General features: G+C 35.7%; 1 long non-coding RNA gene across 3 annotated transcripts; it reads right to left on the reverse strand.

The window, feature by feature from the left end:
- Nucleotides 1-655: 655 nt before the first annotated feature.
- LOC122069066 lies at nt 656-19,120 on the reverse strand. Of its 3 annotated transcripts, XR_006137343.1 has the most exons (8): nt 18,984-19,120; nt 4,737-4,885; nt 4,266-4,386; nt 4,091-4,162; nt 2,624-2,758; nt 980-1,020; nt 851-898; nt 656-749 (listed from the first exon to the last, which is right to left on the reverse strand). It is a non-coding gene; the product is annotated as an uncharacterized LOC122069066 (long non-coding RNA). The 3 variants fall into 3 exon arrangements; XR_006137345.1 differs by lacking the exon at nt 2,624-2,758; XR_006137344.1 differs by lacking the exons at nt 656-749; nt 851-898; nt 980-1,020 and adding an exon at nt 2,079-2,221.
- Nucleotides 19,121-19,980: the final 860 nt, after the last annotated feature.

Below are 19,980 nucleotides of genomic sequence, written 5' to 3' on the forward strand. Positions count from 1 at the left end.
GTAACTTAGCGACAGTATATTTCTGTCTCTGTAACTAAAGGATTATTTGCCACCCTTACTTACCGTCGTAAACTATTAAAAAACTATGTCATTGGAGACAGATAACTGCCGTCTCAAATAAGAAAGTTGTTTATCATTTGAGACAGATTTTTACTGTCCTTAACAGTTTCCTCCTTATAGAGACAGATAACTGCCGTCTCAAATAAGAAAGGTGTTTATCATTTGAGATAGATTTTTATTGTCCTTAATAGTTTCCTCCTTATAGAGACAGATTACTTCCGTCTCAATTAGTAAAAGCTTTTTTAAATACTTTATCATTTGGGACAAATTTTTTCTATCTTGAATAATGTCCACCTTATAAAGACATATAATTTCCGTTGCAAATAAGAAAAGCTTTATGCTTTTAGAGACGGAAAAAATCCGTTTCTAAAAATCATGTAGGAAAAAAAAATTTCATTTTGCTGGCATGCATAATATAATAACCTTGTTCTTACACATTACTAGGTTACACATTACTAGATCTAATCAGACAACAATTGATAATTATATCATCCAAAAGTATTAACATGAAAGAAATCCATACAAAGACTTAATATTTACATAATCATCAAATAAAACTAATATTTCAGAGAAATTATTCTAAACATACAATCCAAGTGGTTGTCTATGCCCAATCCATCATCAAAGCTCCCCTTGGCAGCAACCTCTTTCCTCCAAACTTTCTTATTGGTTCGTTGCTCTTACCTACGCTGCAAATTGGAATATTTCCACAAATAATTAGCTAATATTTTTATCATGGTTATTTATAGTGAAGGATGAATAGAGTGCTGTTTGCAGACCATCAAATCACCTGATGTGTAATTTGGTTTGAAACTAGAACTATAAGCTCCATTATGGACTGCAACAAAGATAAAAGTTATGTTAGTATTTAAAATAAGTATTCTTGAAAGAGTACAAAAGAATGAACTATATGTTTAACCTTCTTTAGTTCTTCACGACTTTGCCTTTCGAAAGGACCTACTAAAAACAAAATGATTCAAACTGATCAAGCACAACACCAGTTGCTGGAAATTCTACTTGACAAAATGGCAAAAGAAAAACCCAAGATATATTAAGTATTAAGTAAATGGAAGAGGGCAGTATAATTTTAAATTTAAATAATCAAAGCAACTGTTCCATATGAAAGCTCAGGCAGAAACGGGTTAACGAAAAATTGTAGAAAAAAAATAGATAGTCATAATGTCTTCAAAATCAAAGATTTCAATTCAATATTGGATAGTAAACCTGATCCATGACCTACAACAGAATTACACGCGGTGCCCTATGTGTTTACAAAGGTTCTTCATCCATTTAAAAAAAAATCTAGCAACATAAGATATAAGAAGTTGAACTGTTTTATGAAGTTATTGGATATGAGCCTTATTGAAGAAAATATTAAAAATGAAATGAGAATAGCAAAAACCCTGATAGTTGGCACTGAATTTGGGTAATGTCAGGAAAAAAAAACAAAAAATAAAAAATTGTAAACAACATTCAAGTAGCCAATGGAAAGCTCCAAAACACGATAATAGAAGGAGAGAATCAAAAGGTGATAAAAGTAGAGAATAACACACCATTGCAGGCAAAGTCTTAAGAGGGGAAAGGAAAAGCAAAGAAGAATGAATGAAAGAAAGGATAAATGATTTCAAGGCAATAAATCAATAAGAAACCACATTAGCTTACAATTATTCAATAGAGAACTTTGACATCTCTAAGATGAAGACTCTCATCATAGCAACATACCACTCCAACATGACATGCACTCTCCTTAAGTTGAACCATTCATGTAAAGCTAGATTACTTCTTAGGAAGTTTTATTAACATAAATAACAACTCCACTCTTGGCGAGCATAGGTATTAGAGAAAAGAGTTTCACCATCATTAATTACATGGTTGAGATGAGACAACCAAATCATTTGCATGGAATGAAATAAGAAGTTGTACTCTATATCCAAAGAATTCCTTCGTCCTAACTATTGTACCCATCAACTTACTCTCGATCAACTATATATCACTCAACAAAGGAGTTAATTAGAGAGAGAGAGAGAGAGAATTTTAAAATCCATCCCTTGATCAAAATTACAGTTGATGCAGAGTTTTTAAGAATCGGATTCAGCCATGACCAATCCAGATTCTCCCCGATCCAATTCAAGCCAATCCTTTACTGGAAAACCTTGGATACCTGGAAAATGACAATCCAAGGCCTATCCAAATCAGAATCTGCCATGACTGACCATCTAGGTTTTTAAACCTGGGTTAAAGGAAACACTCTTCCCCCATCCCCCCCAAAAATAAGTAATAAAGTATCCAATATTATTGAGAATGATTAGGGCCTCATTGTCTATACCTGAAGATGCAAATGCACGTGGGGCATTTGTAATGGGGCAAAGAAAGATACATGGATTTGGATTCATACTTGATAAAAGGAGAGAAGAAACATATAAGTTTAAACTAATTTGCATGACATTATTCATTTGAAACATTTGTTTGTATATATGTCCAATCCATCTTCCCCCCTCCCCACCTTTCCGTACAAAGTGACGAGGTCATCAATCAAAGCAAAAGGATATACTGCAAATAGTACCTGGATGACTTCGCATCTTTATACTGTCATTGTCGTATTCATTAGCATCAACACTGGCTCCAAATGACTACCTACAACATTTTTGTAAGCCTGCCCTATTGGATGAACCAAGTACTATGCCCCATAAGACTCTTCCTGCTATAGAAAAAAATTTCATGTCAATCATAGAGGAGGATAAAAATCAGCATTCCCCTAATGTAAGATAAGGACATTGATAATCTGATACAGATCACAAAGATATCTACTCTAAAAAGTACTAAAGAAGAAGCAAGAAAACATTGAGTCAACAACTCACGAGTTAACTCAGTTTAAGGGTGATCTGGGTCATCACCTACAAAACCATAATTGATGGACTTGTTTAGGAATAGTTTTCTCTAACTTTATTGCATGTTTATTCATTCCTTTGTAAAAGCTGAGTTTTTATTTTTATTGGCCTTTGCTACTTCTATATTATAATGTAAGGGCTAATTAACCCTCTCCCATCGATTTTTACTATGTAGAAAGTATGCCATTACTGCTCAATACTCTATGAGAGTCAGATTAATAGTTGTGGGATGTAGTTGCTGCCTGATGGGATGCTATGTGGGTCAGTGGGATGCTAATCAAGGCTAGGGTGTGAATCTCAAGTCATATTGTTCTTGTATCTTCACCTTCACTGTTTAATTCCTGCAACAAGTTTGTTCTTAACCTAAGTTCATGTGCATGCTATAAATCTGAAACCTTCATTTTCTTACCTGTTACTATTGACAGTTTAATTCTGATTTCATATTGTTCAATCAGGTTCTACCCTACAACTGTATGATTTCAAATTTTGAATCTGATCTCTTAGCATCTGATTCCTATTGTTACTAGGCTTGCTGGTCTTCTTACTTTTATTCTCTGTTTTCTAGTTTCCATCAGTAAATTTTGTTTTCCATAATATCTCAGATTACTCTTCAATCCTATTCTATATTCTATTAACTGTCGCTACTGCATCTGATTGAGTTTATTTACTGATCAGAAATCACTTAGTTACTAACATCAATTCTTGTTTTTAGAAGTCCTATTTCAAGCAGGATTCTTCTGAAACTCGAGATCAGACCCTTGGATCAAGTTCAACTTTTAAAATTTTATTCCTATATTTGATTCAAATCTGAGATGCAGATTACTGTTTATCACTTATTCTTAATTCTGGTCAATATTCATTCATTGGGCTTCTGGTTTTCAAATGAGTTTCTGAACCTAATCTTTAGGCTTCTAGAAACCCATCTTAATTATAACAACAAAAGAAATATGAACTCATATCTATCAATTTCTGGATTAAAGTACATGTTATCTCAAATCCTCAACCTATCTTGTAAGTTTAAGCTCGAAAGTATTACACCAATCTTCATCCATTTCCCTATTAAAAAGACATAATCATATCTGTTCAATCAAATCCTATTTAAGAGTTAAGACAGAGAAGGCAAAATTCAATGGAAGACTTACAGTGTCTGCAACTCAGAGAGGAACTGTATGTTTCCTGAAAACTGACCTTTCAGTCCACTGCTTAATATTGTTCTGATATAGAAATTGAAGAAGGGGAAGAGAAGTATCAAGAATTTTCACAAAGTTGAAATCATTGATAACTGATAGAAAAATAATAAATTTAGTAATGACTTACATGGAGATCACTCGAGAACTAGAACACTTAATCCCATCCCAACCATCCCCACAAGGATCTGAACACACCCAATTAGTTGGTATATTCTGCCAATCAAAGTTGAGGGCAGACAGAGCATCACCTGCATCAAGAAATTAAAGATATTGGAACTAATCTGATATCTTTATGAAGATGAAATTAACCAGTGGAACAAGACCTTACCATCCTCAGAATTTGTCACAGCTGCTATAGATGTAATTTGAAAGAGAGAAACTAGTAGCCAAGCGTCGTAGATACTTTGAAGATCCATTGCTGATAAAAAACCCAGCTAGCTATCGAAGCATAGGAAACTACTACTCTTTTGTTATCAATGAAGCCCAACTAATACATTTCTAAACTACTATTCCCTGGCACCCACTAGACTTTGAGAAATCGTTTGGTGTTGAAGGCAACAAAGAAAAAGAAATAAAAAGGGGGGGGGTTTACTCTTACCTATTATGGACGTCGGTAAATGGTCATTACTATAATAACTTTGAGCAACAGTAGCATCTTCTCTTTCAGAGCAGCAGCAACAATGATTGTGTTTAACTAAATCAATAGCAGGAATATATGCCAGGTCTTCAATCCAAGCATCAGCAGCACTGCAGCACACGTTGTTGATTGTCGCCTGGGACTTGCAGCGGTGACTGACGTTGTTGGATGGGCTAAGAACAGCAAAGTATAAGGAATCCTTTTCCTTAAAATTGATCAGATCCTCACTCCTCACTCGATCAGATCCTCTATCTTCAGTCCTCACTCCTCACTCCACACTTCTCACTCGATCATATGCTAGTTTTCTTTTCTTTTTGAAATCCCCAAACCTATTTCTAGTTCCCGCGCGCGCAACAGGACTTAAAATAATAAAATTAGTTGCCGACTTCTATTTTTAAATCGGACGACATAAAAACGAGGATGTGTGTTTGAAATCCCAATTTTTCGGACTGTAGAAATTCTGTCTCAAATATATTTATAAGAGACAGAAAAAAATCGTCTCATATATTAAATTTATTCTGGAAATAGAGAGGAAAATATACCTTCCCAAATTTTTGGGACAACAATATGTCCGTCTCCAATAAGGGGTTACAAATCTGTCATTGGATTTCCCAAACGTTTTTTTTTTTTGTTTTAAATCTAATTACACACCCTCTAAAAAAATGGGTTCTGAATACTATCCTTACTTACTACCTTACAATTCAACCAACTTGGCACAACGCTCTTCACATTGTCTTTTAAATTTATGAGTTATATCATGTCATATTAGATGTTCAGGGTACTTGACATATTAGATGTTCCAACAGACATAACAAAACATGGGACATGTTAACCTAATAAGGCTCTTCAAAATACCTCATGAATTCTAGTTATGAATGAAGACTTTGGAGCTCTTCTTACAGGCATGTGGACATGCGGTTATCCGTGACTAATGTAAATGGATGATTCTAACGGATTTAACGGATCATCCATTTTGCTGCTACCCTGGTTCCATAAGTGTTCACAACCTATGTAATGGCATAATTCACTTCTTCATGGCCAAAAATACCCTCTTAAGTATTAGTATTATCTGAACAATTTGTAGCAAAAAAAAATGGAAAAAAAAAAAAAAAAGGAATAAGTAATGTATTGTTGTGCTTAATAAACCTGGATAGCAGCAAAATTCAATCCCTAATCAGCAACCTCACATCAACATATTATTCCTATCATAGAATTTTAGAAAAGTAGTTAGAGTACTATAGATGAGCATTCTGTAGATCATTATGTAGAATAAGATCAATATATAGATTGAAGAGGATGACTTTCACTACATGAGAAAGACATAAATGCATAGTTATAACAAGATTCTCATAGACCTGAAATATTTAATTTGGCGTCCATTCTGTTAACAATGTATCAACATCTACAGCTTGATATAGAAAATATCTCAGTCATAACTGTTGTACCAAAAAATCAGTCCCATATGTTTTAGAGATTTGTCACCCAAAAAAGACCAAAAGCACCCAACTATGCTGTTTCAAAGGCATCTATGGAACATCTCCAGTTTCATCTGGGAAATCCCCCTCAATTTTCCTAATATATCGAAGACTAGATTTAACATTTTCATCATCTATATACACAATTTTAGCTTTTCTATCATCAAAAAATTTCAAAACAAAAGATATTTGGCCTAAGAGTTAAGACCCGTCAACCTTCAACAGCAACTTCAGTCTGCATAGTTTAGATATTAACGTTAGTATATTAATCAATGATTCGCAACTATTCAATGGTAAGTAATTATAAACATTATAATCAACATAAATTCATTTCACCTCGAGCATAAGGCTGACGTGATCACAAGAGTTCAAAATGAATGAGATAAATGACCTTCACGATGTGAAGCATAAGGAATGTCTTTCCGTATGAAATTTTCTCCATAAACATCGTTTTAAAAAGTGTAAAACTACTAATATATGATAATTAAAGAGCTAGTGTATAAAACAATACCTCTATGTTCTGAGCACCGTCTTGTTGCTTCCCTACCACAATTTGCATTAGCATATTAAGCTGAGATTGCATTGTAGATATTAGCTCTTCATGCTTTGTGTTATGCTCTCTCAGACATTTCACCTCACTCTGTAACTCGACATTCTCCCAACGAATTTCAGCAATGTCTTGTGATGAATGGCGCCAATCCTTTGGGCTTACTCCTCTTCCCATTAAACGCACCCATCCATGACCTTCAGGGCCCATTACTTTAGTGAAGATATCCTCATGCACATCATTGTCCATCTGTTCTTCTGCTTATTTCTTTTCTAGTTATGCATCCATTTTTTCCTGCATGAAAATTAAAAAATAAATGAACGAGATATTATGGGTACCACAGTCTCATTTCGAAGTTAATTAATTAGGAGCCTACCAACCAAACTTAGAAATACACAATCAATATGGAACCAATGAAATGAAACAGAATTGCATTAACCCAAGTATAGACACCAATTTATGCTAGGTGGGCAACTGTTTTCCAAAAATACATAAAAGGGTAAGAATCACACAATGGCCTAGTGACATCAAGGTTACACAACTGGTGTTTAAGCACCAAGGTTTCGCAAACTAGTGCATATGTCCATTGATTCGACAAAGGAGTATCTACTAAGTTGCTACTATATTTTCTGGTTGAAGGAGACCTCATCAGGTCCTTCTGTTCTGTTTTCTCTAAGGGTTTTGTTGCCATATTGGTCCCCTTATATCGGCACATCAGGTCACCATGATATTTGGAGGATTGCATACACATTAAAAACCTCCCTTTGCTACTGGTTTGGTATACAACACAAGATTTACTAATTTCTAATCTTACTTTCTAATGTCACATCCTATTTATATCTTAGCTTCATGCCATCACATTAAGCTGACATTTAGAGGGTATAATCACCACATTAGTACCAAAGTTCCATGTGAGTTTAAGCCCCATGTTCAGTTCCTGGGTTTCAAAGCCTTAATACTGCCAGTGATAGACCAATCTTGATCTGATTTGTTCGTTGCCTCTACGTATATATAGGCCATGTTTATTTACTGTATTTGCAGAATGAGTTTCCAAATAAAAATTCTAACTCTATCCAAATGATGGAACATTAGTTGTGTAAAAATAAATCATGCGAACAATGAGGGAAAAAGAGATAAAAGACATTTAATACAAGAGAATTTTGATAGTGCTTTGGCCAAGTGCCGCCGTCAATTAACCATACTTCACCAGTTGAGTGTAAGAGAATGACATTCAGTACAATGTATATCCCTAAGAATATGAGCAAGGAGCTATTTGAATGCTTTAGTTGTTTCTCATTATCCACGGAATATAGGAACGCTTTATATGTTCCATTAATAGCCTAAGTGCAAAAAAAAAAAAAAAAAAAGGTTCAATAACCATACCATGTTCTGCTCAACTATGTCGTTTATAGGAGATCCATCCTTCCTAGTATGCGTCACCTTATAAAGCTGCAGTCGAGTGGGAGGCACTCCATCTGGGTGCTCCTTACGCTAAGCAAAAAATATACAACTACATATTAAAGCTTGGGTCTTTGAGAGGTAAAAAAATACATACACAAGGCATTCATAAAACAAGCCTAATATGAACAAAACAAACGGACGCAGTACCATATTCCCCATATTACCTTCTTTTCCCGTACTTGTGCAAAGCTTTGTTTCCCTGCTGCGTGGCTCATACAGAGCTCTTCCCTATTAGTCTTATTACGGGTACACATGGCCTAATATGTATAGAAAACAAACAAATTTTACCACCGGCATTTAACTTTTGTACTTGTCTCAACTGATATACTAAGAATAAGCCCAACTAAAAATTGAGAACATAAAAATAATAGCTTAATATATCATATACCTTAAAGCTGTCAGTATCCCATATATGGAGTAGATCTAGCCATTGATCCACCGGAACACGTTTATCACAATTTTGTACTCGTTCTAGGTGGGTGGTATACCGATCATATACATTTTTCTTCATGTCAAACTTAAAATTCCTCCATCGGTCATCCAGTTTTTGTAATGTCCATTTCTTGTCTCCAACAGCGAGGTAAAATTTTTCCTATAAAAAAAATAAAAAAAAAATAAACCAATACTTAGATATACATTTTAAACATATTGAGATATTTAATTTGGATGTCATATTACCATAATTTGCTTGAATGCTTCCTCTTTGTGTTCCTTTGGAATTTTCCTCCAATCTGCATAGTTGCATGGAATCAATGCAGGAGTCCGTGCAAGTGTCCCAATCCAGGTCATCAACTGGGATGTCTCTTCACCACATGGTATCCCGAACTCATTTCGCAATACTTTCACTTTTTGGCCTTTCGGCATACGAGCAATTTTAAGGCCCCTTGCATATCCTTGCCTCTTTATCGTACTTGGTGCATAATCTACATGCCAAAGTGACCAGTAATTAATATTTAAATTTAGGTGAAAAAATAATAGAACTAATGCCTTCAAATTAGATATGGATTTATTAGACTACATTCATTAACTAACACATGAACTAACCTGAATCCGTTCCTTCCATAAAATCATCATAGTCATGGCTGTCTTCCGTCAACTGTGGATCAGAGGGTCCATCTAGGATAGGTTCAGACTGTCAAAAAGAAGATGACTGTTGCGGAATAGGCACAGACTGGCTTTCCAAATCCTCTCTATGGGATACATGATAAGGATCAGACAGGTGGACATGAGGTGAATGTTCAATAGCCGCAGGCCGACTCTGCAAATTCTCTCTACGGAGTACATGGTAAGGACTAGACCGTCGGACATTAGATTGTTGTTCAACAACCACAGGTTGGGTATGCAACTTCTCCCTACGAGGTACACTGTTACGTCCAGCATGCATGTTTTTCTTTGCTGACACCTGTGATAAAGAAAGTTAAAAGTAAAATCATCAATAATATATAAATGAACAGAATAACATACTGAAGCATATAATTATTTGAAATCTAATATATTATCATTAAATGTTTCTAAATTTCCATACCCGTAATGATAATTCAATTAAGTATATTGTCATCTGAATTTCCCATTATATTTATGAGTTCGATGGGGTGTCAACTATCAATCCCTCCATATCAAGCCTTCTCCAACTAATAGTGGCATCACCATGAAATTCCAAGCCTCCCGTATGTTGGATAATATCTATTTGGTTTTGTGAGTGTCTTTGACCAAGTTCTTTCGAAGCCTCCCCTTCAATGTCATAAGTATTTCTAACCTTTGTCTTTATGACAACATGCCAATCTGGCTTGAGGGGATCTGGCACATAAAACACTTGCTCTGCTTGTGAGGCAAATATAAAGGGATCATCAAGCTCATTTTGACCCGTATGCATTAAATGGTTGAAATTCACTAGGGTGAATCCGTGCTCATCTTTCATTAATCCTTTTTCACTATTAGCCCAATCACACCTAAATAAAAACATACCAAGATTACCGGAGTATTCCAACTCGATCACTTGCTTCAAAACACCATAATAAGTGACTATTCCTTCAATAGGTTTTCTATCTCTACAACTTGAAAAGCTTTGTGTCCATGCATTTACAAGTACCCCACTTTTCTGAGTTTTTCTATTACTTTCACGTGCTTTGGTGTGAAACCTTGTCCCATTAATTAAGTAACCCGTATAACTTCTTGCCTTAAACTTAGGACCACTGGCTAGCGATCTAATATGTTCAGGCACCTCAACCCCACTTCGGCATAATTTCATAATCTAAAAGAAAATTAAATGAAATTAAATTAGAGAAGTTTCAAAAAATATCTATATATGAAGCTCCAAAATTAATTGAAAGTGTTACACTTACATGCTCATTAAACCATTTGGGAAACTTCCGAGCATGTGAATCCTTAACCTTGCGTGGTTCCGCTCTACGACCTAAATCCCTCATGATTTTCTCGTTATGTTGTCTACAAATCATATAGTTAAAATGTTACACACTAATGATTTACCATAAACATATATGCTCTAAAAAAAAAATTATGATAGGATACTCACGCACGGTATCTTTTTATGCCGTCATAATTCATTAGAATATATCGATGTGCTTGGATCCTTTCCATCATGTCTAATCGAATCATCTCACACTTCCCTAGAGGCTTACCATAGCTTGGAATTAAAGAGAGTGAATCTTCTACTTCTATTGATCCTGTATTCCTAGCTGGGCGATTAAATATTGTTTCTACACCTTCGAAGTATCTAGATAGAAAAATTAGGCACTCATCTGCAAGGTAACCTTCTGCTATTGAACCTTCTGGGTGGCTACGATTGCGCATGTAGTTTTCGAGTTGCTTAAGGAACCTACACAGAGTAACATTATGAACAACTGTCATAAAAAAATTTAGATGAGAGTGACATCTAATAGCAATGGGTTTTAATTACTGAATAGGAAATGAACAATAATTACATATACTTATAAACTGTAAGGACTGACCTTTCAATGGGGTACATCCAACGATATTGGACTGGACCAGCCATCCTTGCCTCAAATGCTAAATGTATAATCAAATGCACCATTATATTGAAGAATCCAGGTGGGAATATCCTTTCTAGATTGCAAAGTGTTATAACAATGCTTTCTTCAAGTTTCTTGAAGTCATCCTCTTTACCAACTTTATCACATATATCCTGAAAAAATTGACATAATTCCATCAAGATTGATCTAACATTCTTAGGTAAAATATTGCGCAAGGCCACTGGTAGAATTTGTTGGATCAGAATATGACAATCATGGCTCTTCATTCCTGATATTTTTCGTTCTTTGACTTGCACACACCGTGCAATATTACTAGCATAACTGTCTGGAACCTTGACACTATTTATAAGTGTACAAAACACATTCTTGTCCTTATTAGACAAACTGTAGCAAGCAGAGGGAATAAACACTTTATTTTTTCCTTCAATAATCTGTGGATGCAAATCTAGTCGTATATGCATATCTTTCAAATCAAGCCGTGCATTGATAGTATCTTTGGTTTTATCTTTAAGATCCAACAATGTGCCGATAATACTGTCACACACATTCTTCTCAATATGCATAACATCTAAATTATGACGGACTATAAGATCTTTCCAGTAAGGCAAATCAAAAAATATACTCTTTTTCTTCCAGTTTAGTGGGAGCCCGGGCTGTTTCAAACTTCGTTTCCTCTTCCTTCCTTTCTTTCCATCATCATCCCTTCCAAATGGGGGAAATTGAACACCCTCAAGTTGTTCTAACACTTCATAACTAGAAAGTGGCTCCGGCTGACCTCTATGTTCTTCATGGCCATCAAAAGTTCTCCTATCATGCCGAAATCTGTGACCACTGGGAAGGAATCGACGATGGCCCAAATAACAATGTTTTCCCCCATATTTCAGCCAACAAGATGAGGTATCCTTGTTGCAACAAGGACAAGCCAATGCACCTTTAGTGCTCCAATCTGATAGGTTTGCATATGCTGGAAAATCATTAATGGTCCATAACAAGCATGCATGTAACTTAAAGACAACATATGTCTCAACACCATTATGCCACAACTCTTTTAATTCTTATATTAAAGGCTGCAAATATATATCTATATTGTGCCCGGGTTGTTTTGGGCCAGGTATAAGCAATGTAAGAATGATGAAGGGTTGCTTCATGCACATCCATGGGGGTAAGTTGTATGGCACCACCATAACAGGCCACGTGCTGTGCGTTAAAGTCATCGTCGTAAATGGATTGAATCCATCACTTGCTAGACCAAGCCTTACATTATGAGGATCCTTACTAAAATCCGGATACCGCATATCGAAGTCCTTCCATTCTTTAGAATCAGCTGGGTGTCATAACCGTTGGTCATCAACATGTTGTTCATGATGCCATCGCATACTAGAAGATGTTTTTGTAGACATGTATAACCTTTGCAGCCTTGGGATCAGAGGAAAATGACGTAATATCTTAACAGGGATTTTCTTGCCTTTATTTTCTCTATTCTCATACCTTGATGTGCCACATATTTTGCAAGAGGTGGCAGTGGCTGATTCCTTCCAATACAACATACAGTCATTGCTGCATGCATCAATCTTTACATAATTGAGTCCTAGTTCTTTAATAATCTTCTTTGCTTCGTACAAGGAATTTGACAATGTATTTGGCTCTGGCAGTGCCTCTCTTAATAAGCCTAGCAACATTGAGAAGGCTTTGTCACTCAAATTGCAGAGGCACTTTATATGATATAGCTGAATAAGGAAGGACAACTTAGTAAACTTATTGCATCTGGGATATAATTCTTGCTTTGCATCTTCCATTAATCTCTCGAACTTCTCTGCCTCAATATTTTGCCCTATTACAGGATCACCTGTGGCATGATTCTCAGTTGCTTCAAGTGCATCCTCCCCCATAACTCATTTAACATGTTCTATGTGCTATCAAACCTATCACCTTCATCACATACCACATTATGTACATCCGGAGCTGTATTTGAAGTTGAAGCTTCTCCATGGAAACTCCAAATTGTGTAACTCCTTAGAAATCCATTCAATATGAGATCTTCAAACACTTCTTCTCGAGTCTTTAACAATTGATTTATGCACTTCACACATGGGCATAAGATCATTCCCCCTAGATCAACATGACTGAATACATGATCAAGGAATTTTTTTACTTCCTCCCAATATAATGGGGATGCCTTAAAACATGGTTCCTTCGACCTTGCAATCCAACTTCTAGACATAACTTTAATATGTTACTCGTCCAAATGCTGCCAAACCTTTACAATAGTACCTATAAATGTAAAGGAAAAAAATGCTTCACCATGAAGCAATAAATATAAATTAACTAGACTTGGTCGAAGTAAGAAACATCTACCATTGTAAATAAAAAAAAAAATAAGGAAAAAGAGAAATTGGCCTCAACACAATCTGTATTTATGTACTATCAACCCATAGTCAAAATATGTTAAGGCCAACGTAGGTAATTTTATGGGGGTGGGAGTGATGATTGGTAATGTGGACCCGACTTCCCTGACTCACACGTGACTTATCAATAGAAATAAAGTAAGAAGATTGTGCGGTGAAGCTTTATAAATTAAATGTTGAAAGTGCGTTCTATTTGACAAGGTTGTATTGCTTACTTGTATAAACTGAAGGCACTTGATTAAACGAAAACTGTATGACCTTCAATTTTATAAGGATATTCAACTTACTTCTTTAAATAGAGGGCACAAATAAAAAAATAAAAAATCAATACAAAGAATCACTAGGTCTTATTACCCCCCTTTTAACCACAACAGTAAGTAATGAGAACTGTATAACACAATCTACCACTCTATGATAGGCCACAATAATTCGAAGTTGGTTTTTGGATTCCATACGTGACTCAAAAATACATAATACATAGATCAACATAAGTAAGGGGCAATAAGAATAGGCCAGGATGAGCGAAAATACTGTGGCTTGTTTCTGCAGTTTAATATCCTCCATATTCTGCCTCATATCTGTATAAAATTGATATGCATCAATACCCTTGTCAAGTAAAAGAAGATCAATTCCAATATAATCAACTCGGATAAATATATTATGCAAATTAGAATAAAGTAATACCAAATTGATTGGAACCATGACATCTTGTCAACAATGAAGGTGTTAAACCCTAAGCTTGTGATTGAGCGGCGAAGGTACTTCATACAACTTTGAAGTGGCCATATCACAACAATGGGAGATGAAATTTTTATTTCTTTCTATTTTTGGAATTACTAACTCATAGATGTTGATTCATTCAGAAAGCTCCAAATAGCAATAATTCTATCTACACTAGGCAGGGGCTGGTTTGCGTTCTAGGTTAATAATGCATCCTAAGAAATCATACCAAACACATCCTTACTCAACCTCAAGATCTTGGTCCTAGGCACCTCACCCCCTTGATGATCTCAACTCTAAATCATGCACGGTTATAAAATGAACTATAAAGCTATACTTTGAAAGCATGTGGAATCGTTTCATGGTCTTTTTGAAAATAAGGCTGTGTTTGGCATGATATCTTGAAATGCATTATTGACCTATAATGCATAAAAAGCGCAGCATAGATCTCTTCAAAGAATTATTAAATAATCTTATTTAATTTGATGTACTCAATCATATATATATATACAAATTACCTAAGACACATAAATGGTTCAGATTTCGGGCGCTTAAGTTTGTGCTTCTTTCTTTTTCCCTCAATGCTACATAGTTTATGATTTTGGCCATGTAATTTAAAAATTCTTGATTGGTTAGTCTGAGGCTCAATTTTTGTTTTTCTTTATGGATGGGAAAAAAATTCATTAGTTCAGATTGATTTGTTTTTATGGGGTTCTCATAGAGTATGATCAGAATCACCTTTTGTGTTTTATCATTCAATCATTTCTAAAAGCTTTACTTTAAGTGTATGGAGTATACTTATGCTTCCTTAAGTATAGTTATTTGCATAGCATGTATGAAGTAATTAGAAGTTAATATGATAGAGAAAATTAGCATTTGATTTCTCTGCCCTATTGAGGATGAGATTAAAGAAGTTGCTTTTAGTATTGGTGCTTTTAAGGCACCAGCTCATGATATAGTCTTGGCGGTTTTTTTTTTCATAAAACATGGGATTTTGGTCATAGGGACGTAACCACACTCTAATCACTTTCGTTTCCTAAAAAAGAAATTATCTTGAAACACTTGGCGAGAAAGTTTCAACCTTTCCTGCCAGATTTATATCTCCTTATCAGGTTATTTTTTTAAGGGCAGTCAAATTTGAATAATATTTTAATTTCATACAGTGAGGTAATTCACTGTATGAAACATAGCAAAAGTAAAGAAGGGTGGGTAGTTATTAAGTTAGACATGTAAAAAGTATATGATAGATTGGAATGGGGTTACATTAGGGCCCTATTTCAGTTTTTTGGTTTCTCTCAGCATTGATGTGACTACATCAGTGTTCTGATCTCCTGAGTCTCATACTCTATTAAGCTTAAGGGTTCTAGTTATAATTTCTTTGGTGCATAAGACCAAGATGCCCCTTAGCCCCTATTTATTTGTTATTGCAATGTAGGGGTTGTCTAGTCTGTCTTCTTTTATTGCTTAGGGGCTTAAAGTTGTTTAAGGGTGTTAAAGTGTCAAGATCTACACCTGAAATATCCCAATTATTGTTTCTTAGACTCTCCAACATTTTGGCATTTCAGGAAATTCTAAATTTGATTTCAAGACCTTGCTAGTCAGGAGTTAAATTTTAAGAAGAGTGAAATTTTCTTCAGCAAAAACACTCCTCAAAATATAGGCAGCAGGTATACTCTCAAATTAAGATGAAATAAATTCCTGTGACCAAAAGGTGATAGATGGCCAAGTTCTCTTTACTGGCTGAGTACCTTGGTCCAAGAATCGAAATAAAGTGACTGTCACAACCTCCCTACATCCAGCTCCCAAGTCCTGGCATCACCAATTCATCAATGACCTTTCTTTTAATCTCCCTAGACTGGGTGTGGTAGTATGTCAAGAATCTCCTGAGGCTGAGGATTGCTACGTGCATCACAATAGTTAAATGGCTCCTCTAAATGTTCTGTATTCCCTAGCGAGCAATACACATGGTATGCCTCAGAAGGGAGGTTCTCCTAGTCTGTACGATAGATTCTGGTGCCATTAGGAAGTGCATGATAAGGTGGACAGATTCTAAGGTTATCAAGGTTACACCATGCTTCAGTAATAAGATTGATTATCATCACACTGTAACGCTTCACATCGCTTGTTACATTGCTATTGCAAGGGCTGCCATCATTCTTCCAACAAATTACAATGTTCATGAGATAGAATTGGCTATTTGGACCTCTCCCTTTCTTTATGGCCAGAAAATTCAATTTGAAATTGGGTGACTTTAGAATAATTTTTGGCATTCCCCTGGTTTGGTAGTGTTACCCACCAGAAAATCCTTTTGTTGCAGCTGATCTTAAGTAGAGCATAAGCCATGGTTACTTATGATTTGACCTCAGAATATTATGGAACTTCCAACTACCCTCCCCAGGCTACTTCTCCCAAGTTACAGAGTAATCAGAGGTATTTGAAATTGGGCCTTTCTTACATATGAATCCAAGTCAAATGCCACATAGAAACTCTCCCCTAGAATGGGAGTAGTCCTCTTCTTTCTTTGATGTAAGCTTGTGTAGTTGTGGTATATCAATGGCATGTTCATGCAACCTTTGCCAAAGCAGAGGAAACATGACTCAGGTGGCAATTTTTTTGATTTCTTCCCATTCTTCGGGCGCGCTGCCGCAAGTATATCCATGTTGCCACTCTTGAGCATGAGAATCCAAAACTGCCATGGCCTTGGTACATCCAGTACTTGACATTTGTAAACCAGATAGATCTCTTTCTTGGCTGCAAAATGGTCTACATTGCGCACGACTCTACCAAAAATAGAGTTTTTTTCACCTAACCTGTTGTCTAACTCGTCCACTCTATGGACTAACCTCACATCTAGAAATGTAGAATTGTCAATGTCGAAGCAATCAGAAGCTATAGGACTACTCATGAAGGGATCTTCACGTCCAACCTCATTGCACTAATTACAAGACTCAATTGCGACCCTCAGACCATCTCTACTCATTCCAAGAATCACCTACTGCAGATACATAATCTTATCTGCTGCTGGGGACGGCAAGTGATCTAGAAGAACCAGAAGGAAAAGCAAGCACAAGGAAGAAACTGATTACCCAGGCCTCGATTATTACTTCTTACTAAAGGTAAAAGATCTCTTCATATCTCTGATAAAGAACAATTTTGAGTCTTATATCATATACCTCGATTGTTACTTTTTATGGGTTTCTTTAAGACCTCGATTATTACTTTTTATGGGTTTCTTTAAGCTTTGATCTCCTAATTTTCATTTAAACCATGAATTTTACCTTCTAACTTTTCGTCCATATCAATCCATTGAATTGCATCAGACAAGAATGGAGATCGATCAAAGCAATATCAATTCGATCCATTTCTTCCAACTATGGTTTAACCCAAACTAAACTGAACTCATATGCTCTCCAGCCCCTGAAATACACACCCAGGATGCATGTCCAAGCCCTCTTTTAAAAAAGAAAGACAAAAGACACCACCAGTTGTCCAAAGAGTAAAAAACTGAATTTGCAAAGCTGTGAGGTTTGATCTTGCTTGTACTACAGAATCAATGATTAATGTTTTTTCTTGGGGAATATCTTAAGAGTCTTCCTATATATAAATGACTTTTATTCAAAGGGAACTTCATCGAGGAAGAAATTGTCTTGTGCTCTTAGACATAATAACAACATTCCTTGGACATGCTATACCTCTAACAAAGTAGTTAATTTCCCTTGATCATTTAATGATACTGATGACCATGAGCATGGGATTCTTCCTTCACCATTGAAAGAAAATTCAGTTGTTCAATAGAGAATCTATTTACCCATATTTACACATGGCTAACAAGCAACACCTCCTCCAACTCAACCTATCCAACTAAATAGAGTTAGCCACATGGATTCTCATTTGCACCTATTTCAAATAGGGGAAAAAAAGCACATGATATGAGATAGTGGGAATCTATTTTACAGAGTAAGGGGTGGAAGCCTCAATTATCATCTATGATTAAAAAACTAAAAATGATCAGCCATCATAATCATAAATTTTTAAACCATTCAATCTCTGGAACTGCAGCACAAATAATGGATCAATTTAATTTCTAATTCATACACTCCTAATCCTGTCCCAGTCATTGATCTGTAAATTCTAAGTTTTTTATGTTATTATATGATGCAAACTGTTCCATGATCAGCCATCATAATCATAAATTTTTAAACCATTCAATCTCTGGAACTGCAGCACAAATAATGGATCAATTTAATTTCTAATTCAAGCTCTAATATGTTACTCACCGTTGTATTATATGAATTAGTTCTGGATATAGGTATTAAATTCATTCTGAAATTTGGGAAAGCATTAAACGGCCACTTCTGTGGATTCCTCTCATATACCACCTTGCTCATAGGTGTAAAGAAAGATTTAAAAAAAAAAAAGAGCAAGAATATTCATCCAAACATATTAAAAAACACTACATTGATCATGGTAAAAGACAGGAACTCCACCATTTCCGTGGATTCCTCTCTTATGCTGATTTAATGGTGAGAAATAGATCAAAATACAAGAAAAATCGTAATAAAGAGAAGTGAGAGAGGAAAATAGCATACCTGACTTAGGGTTTTAGCTTTTGGGAAGAAAGATGATCGAGTTTCTTCTGTTCTTGACAACGGTTGCTCTCACTTCATGGGAAACCAGGGAGTGAAGGCGGAAAGGTTGCACTGTTAGATCTTCGATTTTGAAAAAGCTCGGTTGAAATATGACTAGATTTAATGATAAGGAAAAGATCTAAATACAAGAAAAATCATAATAAAGAGAAGTGAGAGAGGGAAATAGCGTACCTGAGTTCGGGTTTCAGCTTTTGGAAAGGAAGATGATTGAGTTTCTTGGAGATTTACAGTGGTTGCTCTCACTTCGTGGGAAACCAGGGAGTGAAGGTGGAAAGGTTGCACTGTTAGATCTTCGATTTTGAAAAACTCGGTTGAAATATGACTGAATTTAATGGTAAGGAATCGATCGAAATACAAGAAAAATCATAATAAAGAGAAGTGGGAGAGGAAAATAGCGTACCTGACTTTGGGTTTCAGTTTTGGGAAGGAAGACGATCGAATTTCTTGGAGATTTACAACGGTTGCTCACTTCGTGGGAAACCAGTGAGTAAAGGCGTGAAATTATTACACTGTTAGGTCTTCGATTTTGGAAAACCTCAGTTGAAATATGACGAGCAGGTATGCGAGCATCGGCTTTGATTTTGGAAAAGCAGTATGCGAGCAGCGGCATTGATTTTCCCCTTCTTATAATTCCAGAGTCTGGTCGAAATATGGAAAAGCGCGGTTGGCTAAGTATTTCGTGGGAAGTCGAAATATGTGAGCAGTAGCGATGGAGTATAAACTGTCCCAATTCGTAATACTTGAGACAGAATATAATCTGTCCCTAAACATGGGACGGTTACAATCTGTCTCAAATGCTACATACGTAGGGACATCTTTATACTTCGATTTAGAGATGGAAAACTATCTGTCATAATAGATATAAAACTCAATTCATAGCAAAATACGTGAGCAGTAGCGATGGAGTATAAACTGTCCCAATTCGTAATACTTGAGA

This window comes from Macadamia integrifolia, unplaced genomic scaffold (assembly GCF_013358625.1).
Source record: "Macadamia integrifolia cultivar HAES 741 unplaced genomic scaffold, SCU_Mint_v3 scaffold530, whole genome shotgun sequence".
Classification (NCBI taxonomy): domain Eukaryota; kingdom Viridiplantae; phylum Streptophyta; class Magnoliopsida; order Proteales; family Proteaceae; genus Macadamia; species Macadamia integrifolia.